This window comes from Manacus candei, unplaced genomic scaffold (genome assembly GCF_025592945.1).
Source record: "Manacus candei isolate 608988 ecotype Guabito, Panama unplaced genomic scaffold, ASM2559294v1 h1tg000237l, whole genome shotgun sequence".
Classification (NCBI taxonomy): Eukaryota; Metazoa; Chordata; class Aves; order Passeriformes; family Pipridae; genus Manacus; species Manacus candei.
In genome coordinates this window covers 201,618-216,729 of record NW_026138285.1, presented here as the reverse complement: position 1 = coordinate 216,729, position 15,112 = coordinate 201,618, and the positions used below count along the sequence as shown (strand labels likewise).

The window sequence follows — 15,112 nt, the reverse complement described above, 5'->3', positions numbered from 1 at the left end:
TCTAAAATTCTCTTCAGGAAGACAAAAACACCCCTGTGGCTGCTCTTCAACTATTAAGTCACTTATTCTTCCAGGAAGGTGAGAAAACACTGATCCTGCATCCCAAGTTGACTTTCACATTCTGGCTTCCAGCAGCAGTGATTGGGCCTCTTGAGGGCAACTGATATTTTACATTACCTATGGAATTTAGGGCCACCAGGTACAAGAGCAATTGCAACTTTAAGGCAGGCATAAAATCAGTGTTATGCTAACTAAGCTAAGATTGCAACTAAAGTTGATGTTTTGAGGTCATCATGACACAATTGCTTCAGGTTCTTTACAATTTGCTCCTCTTCATGCCACAGGATGGCCTCTGAACTATATTTGTTCCCACATTTCTCTGAGCACAAAGCCACTTCCTTTGGTCTACTCCAAAAAGATAAATTAAAGGTGTGAGGCTGAGGCAAATCTAAATAAATTTAGGACAGTAATTTTCACAGTACAGCTAAGTATTGTCCTAATTCTTTGCAATAAAGTCAACAGCTGCAAAAGTAGGACAAGAGTACTTCTGCAAATGACCTCACCAGGTGCATTTTAACGAAGTAAGAATACATGAATATGAAATATTACTTACAGCTACTACATCCTAAACCCATAAACAGCACTTATCTCTACTTATCATCTGTTCCTGAGAGCCTTATTCTGCATCAAATAAAGCTAATGTAAACATACGATATTATGTAAAACAGTAACACCTTCTTTTTTATTTTGAAGTACCATCTCAGGTTGTCCTCAAACCTTTTAAATTGCAAGGGTTCAAAGCAGCATCTCAGTATCACGTCTCATCTCTCACAACTCTCTAAGCAATAAGCTCACAGAAAAATCCAAGATTTTCCACATCTCACAAAAGAAGAGAAAGCAAAATTCAGAAAAGAAATATGTAAAACTGCAGTAAAAAAAAAAATTAACATTGGGCAATTATTTTTGCTATGGTTCTGGAAGAAAAATAGTCTTAACAGCTGCTTCAGAGCTGATTCAGCAGTGAAGGAACACTGTAGAGATTTTGAGCGGCAAAACTGGAAGCGTACATCTCATTCTATAACTGCAGTCAATTAAGGTTTTGTGGATAGAAGAATAGGAACAGCAGAAAGCCTGATGAGAGTCAGGTGGGTACAGCAAGCACAGAACTGAGCAATCCAAATCAGAGTTGCAACACTGAGTGACTTTCACAGAATTAAAAAAGAATTTGTGCTGAAACCTTTGCTCTGTAGCTATTATTAAATTACATTGACTCATGTCTGCCTGGATAAACAAAGCAATAGTCTTTTCCAAGTATTGCTTTCATGTCTTTCTCTGTTATATTTCAATTTGCCAGCTTTAATCTATCCCGGTGTCTCATCTGGCTCAAAATAGGAAAGAATTATTTATAGACTACAGATACACCATGTACAAGCATGGGAGATGTCTTTTCAAGGCAAGTATTTGCAGTTCCTGAATTACCATAAGATTCCCTCTATTCAAGGTCAAAGCACACAAATTCTGTTCTGTTGCTAGCTATTCTCTTTACAAAAGGAAACTTGCAGAAGCAAACATAAAACAGTTTAAAACAACTAGGTTATTAAATCTATCTTTGAAAGCAAAAGTTCAAACAGCTTAAGAAGACTAACAATAACAGGAAGCATTTCAGAACTGCCTTCCATCAGATAAGTGCTCACCCAAATCACAACCTCTCTTGAGAAGATGCTTTCATCAGCCATAAACAAATACTACTCTGAAGTAGTCCGAGATGCAAAGAAACAGTTCCATTCAGCCTGCCTCCTTAGGAAGGCTATTGTAGCAATTAATCATGCTATTTCAGTGACCTGAAAAAGGAAAACGTAATTCAAACAAAACTCTCCTAGTTGTCTAATCAAGAAAGACAAAGAGAGGAAAAGGGAAAAAGCTAGACAAACAACAAACATACTGCATTTAACACCAGATTGCTTATCATGTATAATGTTCATCAACTTGATGAAAGAAAATCCTGTGTGTTCCATTGCACAGAAAGCAAAAAAAACCCCAAAACCAAAACACAGCCACAAAACAAAACCCCAGAAACAATCCAGTAGAATACATCCCAAGAAAGGTATCAAAGAACATCCTTCAATGTCAAGTCTAGTTAGACTCTCCTGAAGCAAAGCAAATATTTGCTGTTTCACTAACCCTTGGGGCAGATAATTCAATCCTTACATTAGAAAAATCTTATATAAATTTAGAAATAGGTCATTCGGCATCCTGAAATATGAATACATATAAAAATACCACCTTTTCCTGACATCTGCCATAGAAAGTGACTATAATACTGCACATGACATGATTCATTTTAAATGCATAATCTTGACACTGTTTCCATCCCCCCAGGAGATCTGTGATAGATTGCACTTCTATAAAAAAAACTTACTGAGTATATGTTCTAATAGATATATTAAAAATCTTGGTGACTAGTGATGCAGAAAAATACATGCAGTAATGGCAGTGTTATTACAGTAATTAGTCAGCTGTCATACCACCTTTTCCACTCAACTTTCAATCGCAGTCAAGAATCATAACTAACAGGACTGACCTAGCTCATAGTCACATCTTAAATAATTAATAATTCTTCTCTCCTTGCCCCTTTAAGAAAGAGCCTTGCCTAGGCCTTGCCTGGTTAGCCAAGCACTTGCTAGCACAAGCTGCTAGACTGAGGGGGTCCCACATACCCCCTTCCAGTTTTTAGCATGACTGAACACTCAACTGATAAACCAAAAGCTGGAGGACCACAAGAAACATTTTGTGACCCAGTAACAGAGAGGTCCACAGTCTTCCTGTCAAGAGGGTGGAGCAGAAAACAGCTGTGATCAAATCCTATTGCTGGGAGGAGGTACACTGCATATAGCAGTGCTAAGGAGGTTGACAGTCCTCCTTCCTCAAATAACAAAGCAGCAGTGAGTCCCTTCCCATTGAAAGTGCTGTTCATCTAGAGAAAACCTTACAAAGGATGATCAGGCAATAGATAAAAGAGACAAGCTTATTATAATTTTCAGTAAAGAAAATAACAGGCACATGGTATCACTTTGCAGTCTGTACTAAAAACCTTGAAAAGCCCCTTCTCTTAGTGATAACATCCCAGAGTGGGAAACATTTGGCAGGAGCTTGGTTGTCTTTCATTTTTGTGCACTTACTACTGCTCTTTGCTTTGTTCACTAAAACAATGCTACTTCACAGTGCCCTGAGGCTTATTCCTTTTCAAAACTGCAGTCATTATCGCTAAAGTGTTACTGAAATACACGGTGTTTGTTTTCCTGGATTTGGCTGTGATAGGCACAATGTTAGTTCTGGAAATATCTGTCAGTCTGTCAAGATCTCAAGACAGCACTGCCTGCACATCAAGAAAAAGACATGACTTTTCTGTCAAATCATTGAAGGCATCTGTGTAACATTGAATCAGATAGTCTCTTTGTGATCCCATAAACTGCATAATGCTGTGAGATGCCCAAATCTACCAAGGCTAATATAAAACAATATATTTTATTAGACCAGCTGGCATAATTGGTGTAACTATGGAGAAAGAAACCCAAACCCAGTCATCTCTGGTTTTAGGTAGAACAGGAAATAGAAACGCTGGAAGAGTTTTGGTGTCCCAGAAATGATCCTCACCAAAGTCTGAAGAAAAACATCATGAGGGATGTATGAACAGCAAACACAACACAGAGATTCTTTATTTTATGCAGGAGAGCTAGACATGCTCATTAAAAAGTAGCAGGATCCAACAAACCTACTTTGCCCTTTTTGACGTGTTGTTATTCCTTTCACACTTTGGCATCATCTACTTTCTAAAAAAACCCTAACCAAAAAAAACCAAACCAAAAAACCAAAACAACCAAAAACCTCAAACCACTTCACAGATCTCACAGATTTTACAGAATATTATGAATTGGAAGAGAGACACAAGGATCATCAAGTCCAACTTTAAAGTGCATTTGGATGCCCCTCCCAGTTATCTGTTTTCCCATGATACAGTGGAATTGTCATTTGTCTTGTGTATGTCACTTAATTATTAAAAGAAAAAAAGGTACAAAGGAAACAGTACTTCCTTTTGAGAATGTTTAGTATTTCTCCTTTATAAGCAGGCCTATTACCTCAAAATTTAAATCTCATTAACTTTAATAACTGTGGTAACAAGATCAGTTCTTCCTAGGATACATAGAAATTCATTTACCCATTTTATACAGTGTAATGACCACGAGTTATTAAAATGTCACATTTCTTCTTGATCGACTTAATGTATCTTTAGAGGCTTCTGTCTCTAAGTCCATTCCAAGACACCTTTTCCAGTGTACTTCACATTAATATTTACAAATGCACCAATACAGCTTTCTTTTAAATATTATGCAGATTATTTCTTTACAGGAGGTCTTTCATATTAAGACAGGTTGAACCATCAAAAGAGGTCTGTAATATTCCAAACAACAGCAAGTAGTTGTTAGCAGATCAGTGTTAACACTTTCTAACATCACCTAAGGCAAGGGGTCACTACTTCCTAACACTGTATTTCTGAACACTCAATATGTAGATAAATGTTGACACTTTAGAGATGTGTTGTCGGAAACAATTATATATAAATTATACTGAGGACAGTTAGTACTACAAGTGCTAAGTATTTTTGTTATTAATGCCAAAATGTAAAAGTTTGTTAATTCCAAATTTTCAAATTTAAAAAAAAAAAAAAAAAAAAAAGCTGTTATTAAGGAAAAAAGTATACATAGAATCACAGAATCATCAAATGGCTTAGGTTGGAAGGGACCTTAAAGATAATTCCAACCCCTCTGCCATGGTCAGGGACACCTTCCGTGAGACCAGGTTGCTCAGAGCCCCATGCAACCTGGCCTTGAACACTTCCAGGAATGGAGCATCCACAACTTCTCTGGGCAACCTGTTCCAGTGCCTCACCACCCTCACAGTAAAGAATTTCTTCCTAGTACCTAATCTAAATCTCTTCCAGAAATGTGTCTGATTTAAATACAAATTAAAAATGTTAAGGCTTTGGCTGGAGCTCTTCAAGGACAGACAGGACGATGATGACAGACTGCAACTGTCCTGTTGCTTGGAAACACATATCATGCATGTATGTATATGCAGGTGACAGGAACCGTGAGTCACAGATGCAGTGAACCACGTTCTTAGAAGATTCTACATCACAGTTGCTCTTAAATCCATTCATATTTATGATTGTAATGAACACCTTGACAATGGGAACCAGAAAAGAGGTTCCATGGATCAAGTTTTCTGCAACATAATCCTCATGGCATAGGGTAAAGATGAACTGAAAGAGATCTAAAAGCAGAGAGATGTAAGATGTGGGAATTCAGATTATAAATCTGAATGATTACATGCAATGTTTTGCCTAATTAATATGACATGGGGAAGTAACAATCACAATAGCTGGGTCAGCCAAAAAAGATGCAGGCTAGAGGTGAGGGTCTCCGAGTAGCTGACATGGCAGCTCTTGAACCGGAAACAGACCATAAAAGGGATCCTTTCTTCAGATGATAAAATCGCACCATCATCTCCTCAAGTTCCAAAATGCTGGAGGGGAAGACAAATCCAGCTAGGGTTACCATAGAGGCACAACATAGACAGAGTTCCTAAGAGGACTTTTGACCTTGAAAAGGGAAGAAAGCAAACACAAAGCTGCAGGAGTAGCACCCATATTTGGGAAGAACAGAAGATCCATTTCGGAGTGAGTGCTTCCATGTCAGATCTTGTCCTGCTTCTGCCTAGCTACAAGGGTGCAAAATCTAAAAGCAAATTCGGAAATGGGCCAAAAAAGAAAGCTTCAATTAAGACTCTATTACAGACAATCCAGAACAAGGAATATATAGAGAGTTTTAATGCACTAAGTTTGCTTATACAAGCCTACTACAGTATGACATCCAAATGTAAAAATATGACCTGCCCCACCAAGAGAGTTCAGAGTTAAAACAAAATTGATGAGAACTTTTACAGGTCTCAGTAGCAGTTCAGAGTCTCAACTGATAGCTTAGAGCTCAAATTCATATTCACTTTTTAAAAATACCAAAGTAATTAAAGAAATTCTTGCTCCCAAGCAAGTTACTGTCCCTTTTCTCGAGATCAGTACTTCCCCTGTCAAAAATTAGGAAAACTTTTAAAAAAAATATTTACCAAAAATAAATAAATCACAGCATTCTTCCCTAATCCACTTCAGTAGAGTGCCATTTGCCACAGGGAGTAGTTCACATACTTTGCTTTGGCCAAATTGAAGGCGTGGTCATCACCAACTTGTAGTCAAGAAAGTGGAAAGTGTGTTATTTTCAATTGATCCAGATAGTTCTGAAAAAGATACTCTGCCTCTGATTTTCAATTTAGATTCAGGTTAGTGCAAGCTAGCAGATATGTATTTGAATTTAATTAAAAACAAATTAAATTCTAGGTGATGAAAAAAGCCTAAACTACGCTCTCATTCTCAAGTATTTTTAGAGGTTTAAAAGATGGAAGGTTTTAATTAGGATGCCTCAGCAACATGAATAATTTACAAAGAGCTTAGTGAAAGGGTGCTACAACTTAACTATCCATATCTTTTATTTCTAATGAGTGCATTCAGTTTTTCTTCTGCTCCGGTCACAGTAAACAGGTCATTTTACACAGAATTTTATATGTGTACAGTCTAGCATCTTGGTTGCTTCATAGCACTTTTGAGGTTGGTTATACTTGACCTGCAACTAACAATGTGGATTTTAATTACATGCTATAAAAGCAGCAATAAACAGAAGTGTTTACAAGTCATGTAGATTCCCCTTGAACAGCTTAATATTAGAAGAGTTCCACTGTTCTTGGTCTTTGCCTTTCCTCTCTCTACTTTCCTCCCAGTCTCTCATCAGTTTTGTGTTTGTTTCTAAAATGCTGGCATTATAGCACTGGTTTTGCTAGACCATCAGGACTTACAACACAAAAATAAATTAAACCTGTAGTTAATTACGATTAGTGCATAAAGTGCATTCAGACATATTTAAAAAGTCTTATTTCATATAATGCTCTTGAATTTCTGAAAAGGAAAATAGAAAAAAACAATTCCTTAGAGGAAGGCACTAAAAGATTTGGTTTCTTTTTTTTCTAAGTGTCTAAAATAACAACATATGAAGTTGCATGAAACATAATACTGAAAGTTATTTTCTTAACAGATGGCACTCACACCTACTTCACCTGCTGACCTACATATTTTTTCCTTTAACTTTTACTAATATTCATCTTTCATAGAATGTGTTTTCCACAATTTTGCCATCAAGTGATAGTTTTAGCAAAAAAGGTTTGAGAAATGTATTCAAGGACATCTTTTTAACATTACAAAATACAGAATGCATAAAGGAGGAAAACACCTCTACAAAACATATTACATAAAATTGCACTTTTGACATGCAATTGCCTTTTCAAAGGCTGTTCAATATTGAAACTCTATGCACAAAGTTTTCATCAAGTCTTGACCAGAAAACTTGACATTTGCAGACAGTAAAGCATTGTCATAACTCAACTGTCCTCTAGAAAAAAATGCACCTATGCAATACAGACAGTTAAAACAGAACCATTGAACTGAATCTCCTAACATTATGTTATACTGTTTTTGAGATCATATCATAAAACATATCAAAAAACCAATTTTTACTGATGTTACACCAAAATAACATGTATTTACATGGAACATCACATTAAAAAATTAATCTTGGAATGACTAATGGCAGTTGGAAGGATTACATTTGGAGAAGCTACATCATCAGCATATTCAGTTTTACAGTCCTCTCTTCCATACTCAGAAAATAAGAAAATCAGTCCACTGTCTGTCCTAGCAGCAAACAAACAAGGTGTCTGTGGGTGCTGGCAATTCCCCAGGTCCTATTTCAGACTGTCGTTCTCAAGTCTGCTGACTCACCTGACTGCTCACCGGCCCCGTGATGTCCCTTATTATAATGATCGTCCAGAGCAGAAAACTCACACTAGCAATAAGAATAATAAAATAGGTGTTTTTGAAACTATTGCCACATTGTTCCCAGAGTGAGATGTTGAAAAATTGTTCTCTAATGTGATTTTATAACACCAGTTAGGCAGATGAACAGTAGGGGTGATCATTGCTTCAAGTCAGTATTAAACGATAAAACATAGTGACAAAACAAGCAGGATCTCCTGCCACACTCCAGAATCATTTGCATCACAAGAGAGATGATTTCAGGAATAGATCACTTATCACTTATTATGCTGAATGGGTGTCATACTTTGGAAAGGTGGACATCGAGAAAATACAGTACAACACAAAACATTTTTTGAGCATCTGATTCTGTATTACACCTCTTCATTTTGGCCAATTAAATTAAAATGCCATTAGAGCCACATACCAGCTCATTTAGGAAGTGCACACATAAAAACGCTAATAATTTATACGTGTGTCAAATACAAAAAGGTTACTGAATTACTTGGAGAAAAAGAGTCTGATTTCTCTCCTTATATTTTTCTCCTTTCAGCAACACTAGGTTTTTGAACAAAGATTTTGAAAGTGGGACAAACGGGAGTTACATGCCAGACTCTGAATAGCATCCAGTGAAAGCTGATTCCATCCTAAAATGAAGTTCATTTAGGCTGACACAAAACTGTAGTAAAAGCTTTCATACCTCATATTTTCCTTTCACACAAATGATAGCATTCCCAGACATACAAATTCTGACCTATTACCAATCACCAATCTATTCAGAATTTCAATATTATTCCCACAATTGGAAAGTACACTTGTCTTACTCCCTATGGTACCTAGCAACTAATTTTGAAAAGTCTGTAGCTTGTTCTTGCAGGTTGTTCATACAAATCCAGAACACAGGGCTTTAAAATAATTTGAGCTTTCAATAAATGCTGCAATGCACTGCTTTTGCTGCCTTGTGCAGAGGAGCCTGACTTTGTATGAATTTTGCTTGGGAACTTCACAAACTACTTGAACAGAGTTCACATCTCCTGTTGCCACTTCAAATGTTCACAGCTCAATTTCTCTCTGTCTTCCTCCCTGCCCCATTCCTCTTGCCTGGATACTTTGCTAGAGCTAGACAAGGACATGGAAAAAGGATGAGGCACTTAGAAGCTAAAAGCAGCAGTTTAACCACCTTACACAGCAAATCTAAGAAGCTTAAAGTCACCAACAAATGCAGGAATTGTCAATTTGGACATTATGCATTAAGCATGAGAAAGTAAATACATGTGACAAATGCATTACTTTCCATGTGAATGCAATGATTCTCAGCTAATGTATCTAAATTAAGTCACACATTAGTTATGTCTGAACAGAGCAGAGTAACAATTAATATTTTGTACATAAACAACCAGTGTTTTTTTTATACTCAGAACCAATTCCAGGGGCTACAGGCTTGACTTCTCCTCACCTAAGTAAGCAGCAAGATATTTCAACAGCATCCACTTAGAGTAATCAGCCTTCACGTCCACATGCACTGAAACAGGGTATTTCACAGGTAGCAAATGAAATAAATCACATGAAAGCAAGCAGTTCAAATGGCATTACCATGGTTTGTCCAAAACCACTAAACAGCCTTCCATGTGATCTTGCCTGTAACATACTGAGCCAGAACTTCTTTTCCAGTGCTAACTTAAATAAATAAATAGCAGCAATGCTGGTTTTCACAATCATTTCAGAGTACTCTGAAATGCAAACACATGCAGTCCAATAAAATAGTCTTTATAAAGGAAAATATGTCCTCCTTGTCCTGCACTTTCTATCATGTTATCCCTTGTTCTCAAACTCCAGTCTAATGAGAGGAATTTTACTAATTGTCATTTGTAGCAGTAGCAGCTTGATGCTGCAAAGCCAAAAGGCAATTAGAGATCACTGCCTATTAGAGTAGACTCATGACAGAGAGCATTTGGAAGCCAAGGCAGAAGCTCCTTAGCTCCAAGTCACTGCAGAATCTCAACAGATCTGGACATTTCACTCAACACCTGCATCCTGTGGGCTTTCTGAGCTGGCCACTGTACTCGGATCCATCAGTGTGCCACATGCCTCAGGTGGAGACTCAGGTGGACTGCAAGCTTCCTCTCTACTGAATACACCTTCAGCAGCTGTATTCCATTAATCAGGCTAAGAACTTCTGCACCATTTTCCATGGCAAACTCCATAATTCTTGTTGGTCATAAAGCTGCTTTATTTCCAATACATATGCAAAGTATATGCATATTGATATTCATGCTCTCTGTATATCACATCTGCAGTGATACTAGCACCTTGTTCAAGTGTTAATGATCCTTTTCTAATCAAGTCTTAGTATGCACATTTATTTTTTTCCTATGACAATGCCTTTGTGTTTTAAATGCATACATCATATCCAGTATGTTATGGTCAGATTTTTGGGCTATAAGTTAAATAAAATGCGGTGCATAGTTATGTAACTGAAAAACATGAAATTATATTCCCATAAGTGACAACAAAAATCATAGAATTATGGAATATTCTAAGTTGGAAGGGAGTCACAAAGATCATCGAGTCCAACTCTTAAGTGATTGGCCTATACAGCACAGCTAGAGCACCCCATACACAGCCAGACACCAGGAAAAAGATGGTATTAGTGGTGCCTTAATCCTTTCAAGCCACTGTTAAAAGGGCCTCCAGCTTAAAGTCAAAGATCCCACTTCAGAAGTATTTCTCGAATTCTGTGCTGGTAGTCATCAATTAACCCAGTCTGAAGATGCTAACAAGATAAATCCCCAAATATTCAAATCTGCAGATGCACACTAAATAATCTGTGGCTTGACCAACATAACCTCACAGAGGTATTTATATCCCACTCCATTAGGGTTTCAGAGAAAAGAAGTCATGTGATAGTCACGTACATTGAATTGCATTTCAGTCTTAATGGAGGTTTTAAAAATCTTTACATTTGCTTTTTCAAACATAAAAAAGGCAAGGTAACACTGACAGGAATAAAAATACATTTTGAAATAAGATTTTAGCCTGATTATGTTTTACTGAAACCTGAAATCTGCTCTTCATTTGAAAATGCCTTTCTACTTCTGCTTTGAATACACGTATTATACAAAGCCCAATATCTTAAATGCAGAAATGCAAAGTTACAAGAAATTCCTATCACTCTTTTCTTTTTTCCTTTCATTCCTTATATTTCCTTAAAGCCTGTAGTCACTGCCCTCTGTACTTGCCACAGCCTACAGAGATGATGACTATTGATATGTGGTGCCACTCTCCTACCCCTACTTTATTAAAGCACAGCTAGTTTCAGTGATACAGTTTTGGTATACAGACTGTCTGAAATATACTCAATATTCAGGAATGTTATACATTTCTTCTCTTAACAAATACTCTGATATTGTTCACAAATCTTTCATCTGAAATACTAGAGCAGGGAGAAAACAAATTTAAGAACACCATAGCCAAGAACAGTGAGAGCTTTCAGGCATATCTGGAGGTGGGAAGAGAACAGCCTCAAATGAAAAGTGAAGTTCCTCATTGTGTCTTTAACAAGACACCTCAATTTTGTCAAGTGAGATTTAATGATATAGTGTAAAGCTACTTCACTGGGGATGAGGTGTTTATTCTCTCCCCTTCCTTCCTTTCATTTCAAGGGCAAACTGTTATTGCAACTGCTAGAGTTCATTGCAGTCATTCCTTCAGCTTGGTGCTTGGGGAGTTTGTAGTTTCACTTTCTTATTTAAATGAAATGAGCGTTATTTTTCAATACATTAGGTCATGGCAATTGTTGCCAGTAGAAGCAATATACAAAACCCTTGAATACAGGCTTATTTTTGCCAAATAGATCCAAAGTCAACCCCTACAACATAAATGTTGTGTGGATCAAGATATACATGTATTAGGATATGTAATTTCTATAAACTCTGAAATTATTTAAAGACAGCCTTTCTCACACCAGATGATAAGTGATGCTGATGAAGATTCTAGAAAGGGTCCGATAAAAGGATATATGTTCTAAAACTACACAGGGTAAGGATGGACATACTTCCCTCTGTGGCACCTGGTACTGGACAGTATCACAGACAAAGAGAAACACAGAGTACGACTTTATTGTGCTTGCATGGCAACACTCTGGTAGGAGGGAGGGTACAGGGGTGGCTTCTGTGAGAAGCTGCCAGAAGCTTCCCCTGTGTTAGACAGAGCCAATGTCAGTGGGCTTCAAGATGGACCAGCCACTGGCCACGGTAGAGCCCATCAGCAACACCAGAAGCATCTCTGGGATAGATTTTAAAAGGGGGGAAAAAACCCTCTACAGTTGCAATTTGAGAGAAGAGTGAGAATATGCAGGAGACTCCCGCATAGGAGACTCCTCTCCACAGATATCAGAGTCAATGAAGGAGAAGGGAGGAGCAGTCTGTGGTGAAGACCATGGTGAGGCAGGCTGTCCCACTGCAGCCCATGGAGGTCCATGGTGGAACAGGTGGATACTGGAAGAAGGCTGGGACCCTGTGGGAAGCCCATGATGGAGTGCATTTCTGTCAGGAGCAGTGGACTCGTGGAGAGAGGAGCCCACGCTGAAGCATGTTTGCTAGCAAGACTTGTGACCCCACAGGGGATGTACACTGGAGCAGGTAATGAAAAACTGCGGCCCAGGGGAATGGCTCACATTGGAGGAATTAATGGAGAACTGGTTCCCATGGGAGGGATCTCACATTGGAGCAGGGCAAGAGAGTGAGGAGTCCTTCCGCTGAGGAGGGAAGAGCAGCAGAGGCAACGTGTGATGACATGACCACAGCCACCATTCCCCAACCCTGCATCACTGTGAGGAAGGAAATAGAGAATTTGGAGGTTGAGCTCAGGAAGAAGGGAAGGGTGGAGAGAACGTGTTTTAAGATTTGGTTTTATTTCTCACTACCCTATATTTGACTGGTAAGAAATTAAATTAGTTTTCCCAAGTCAAGGCTGTTTTGCCCATGACAGTAATTGCTGAGTGATCTCTCTGTGTCACCATCTTGACTCACAAGCCTTTCTTTGTATTTTCTCTGCTCTGTTCAGCTAAGGGGAGTGATAGAGTGGCTTTGGTGGGCACCTGGTGTCCAGCCAGGGTCAACCCACCACAACATCCATTGTGGCAGCCCCTGCACCCTGGTCACCTTCATTTCTTCATCAAGGACTTTGCAAATACAGGGTATTGAAATTTCACAACTTGCAGGGGAAGCTAGTTGCAGAGGGAGATGCTGAATCACACCTTTAACAGCTGTTACTTAGCTATCACCACCTCTTAATTAGTGTTTGTTTTAGATTTCGTTGATAACTGCATGGCACTGAGAAAAATAACTAAAACAAAGCAACAACCCCCCCAACAGATAATTCAAACCCAAAACATAAGCCATATGTAAAAATGTTAAAGGTGAAGTACAAACTACAATTTGACCACAGAGAACAGACAGCCAAGTACAGGCATAGAAAATTTGTGACTTTGTACTACCCTCACAACAAATAAAAACCCACTGTACTTTTAAGTTCTTAACTTTGCAGCCCATCTCACTCCATACAGTGGAAAATCCAATTTCGGAGTCCCAAAGCTTGAGCTAAACAATGAATGCTTTTTCCAATTCTCCTGAACCAAATGTTTTCCCTCGAAAGCTACTGGCCAGATGCTGGACCATATTAAGGGTAAAACTATAAACTAGCTTTTCTTAGGGTACATTTTACCTTGCTAACCACTCGTTCATATCATTTTGTCCAGTGACGACCAAAATAAAACCAGCAGCTAGGGAGTGGCACTTCACTCACACATCACAATGTGTTAAAAGCTACATTAACAGTCTTTAATGTGTGAACTACATGAACAGTTTAAACCTTTAGAAGCAAATAGTTGCTGCCTAATAAAAGCTGGCATTAAAAAGTCACACAGAAAGGGACGGGGCATTTCTGCAGTCCTCCTTATACTTCTCAGCACCTACACCAAATTCTATTGGTGTCTCTCAATCAGAAGCAGTCTCATTTTTTTCACTGTCAACACACTGAGTACTGCTGTCTCTGGTCTATTAAGGTAGCTGACAGTATCTAGCTTTTAACCAATGAGCCCCCAAGAATTAAAATTACTTCATTTTGTAGCACTTGACAACTTGTTAGCAGTTCCAAACAGATGTGCTACAGAAAGACAATTTTCCAGTGTCAAAATTTTCATTAATCATTTAGTATTAGACTTCTAAAATAGAATATTAATATAAATTTCTTTGATTTTTTTTTTTTAGAGAACAATTCCTGCTATTTAAAATAAGGTACTACTTACAGTACATTCAAACACACCTATGAACAGTTGTCAAATTGTTCAGATATATATTTACTGGAAGTAAAAAAAAACCTCCAGGAGACAAACAAACACGGACAAAACTCAAGGGGGAAAAAAAAGATAAGGAAAATTTTTAGTACTTGTTCAGGTAATCATCATATGAAATATGGTCTTAGAACAAGAACTTTTCTTTAATAACTTGCCATCCTCCAAAAATACAGCAGCAGAGCCCAGGTCTCCTCCAGGACATTTGGAAGCACAGAAGTCACCTGGACAGAAGGGAAGACCAGCGAAAGTTACAGTAAAGCATGCTGCTGCATTAAAGCCTTCTTAAAGCTTTTTAAAAATAATTTTATACTGTATAGTTCTGTGCTCACTATTGCATCTGCAAGTTAGCAGCTTGCATGTTTAACTCCCTATCAGATAAGACTTTTCCCAGTTTTCTGTCAGGATCTTCTAGTTCTTGCAATATAACTTCAGTTGGCCTGAGAATATATTTTTCTTCTGAAAAGTTCTTGCTATGGTTTTGTAACTAAAAGGCATGTGTGTCCACAACAGATATTTTGTTTTGTGTGTAAGACATGAATAAAGTCAGCAAGTGTAAACAAGTCATTAAATAAATACTGCAAATGTTACATTTTCATAAACACATCTCTGTTTGTTAATCACTACGGATAGTTGTCCTTGGTTAGGTTTGACCATTTTTCATCCCTCATATATGCCTTGATAAGAAGTGCAACCAAAAGAAATCCACAATGGATTACATGCTTGGACAAGAACACGAGGATAAAACAAGATTAAAATGTATTAATACAGAAGCCCACTGATTGTGA

General features: G+C 37.9%; 1 protein-coding gene across 8 annotated transcripts in view; it reads right to left on the bottom strand.

The window, feature by feature from the left end:
* Positions 1-15,112, bottom strand: part of OSBPL3 (oxysterol binding protein like 3) — a 94,697-nt gene that overhangs the window by 54,764 nt on the left and 24,821 nt on the right. The window contains exon 4 of one of the 8 annotated variants that reach the window (XM_051774913.1): positions 14,465-14,548. The exons of the other annotated variants lie outside the window; for them this stretch is intronic. The gene's annotated coding sequence lies outside the window, so the exon portion shown is untranslated. The remainder of the gene's footprint in view (positions 1-14,464; positions 14,549-15,112) is intronic. 8 annotated transcript variants of the gene reach the window in all.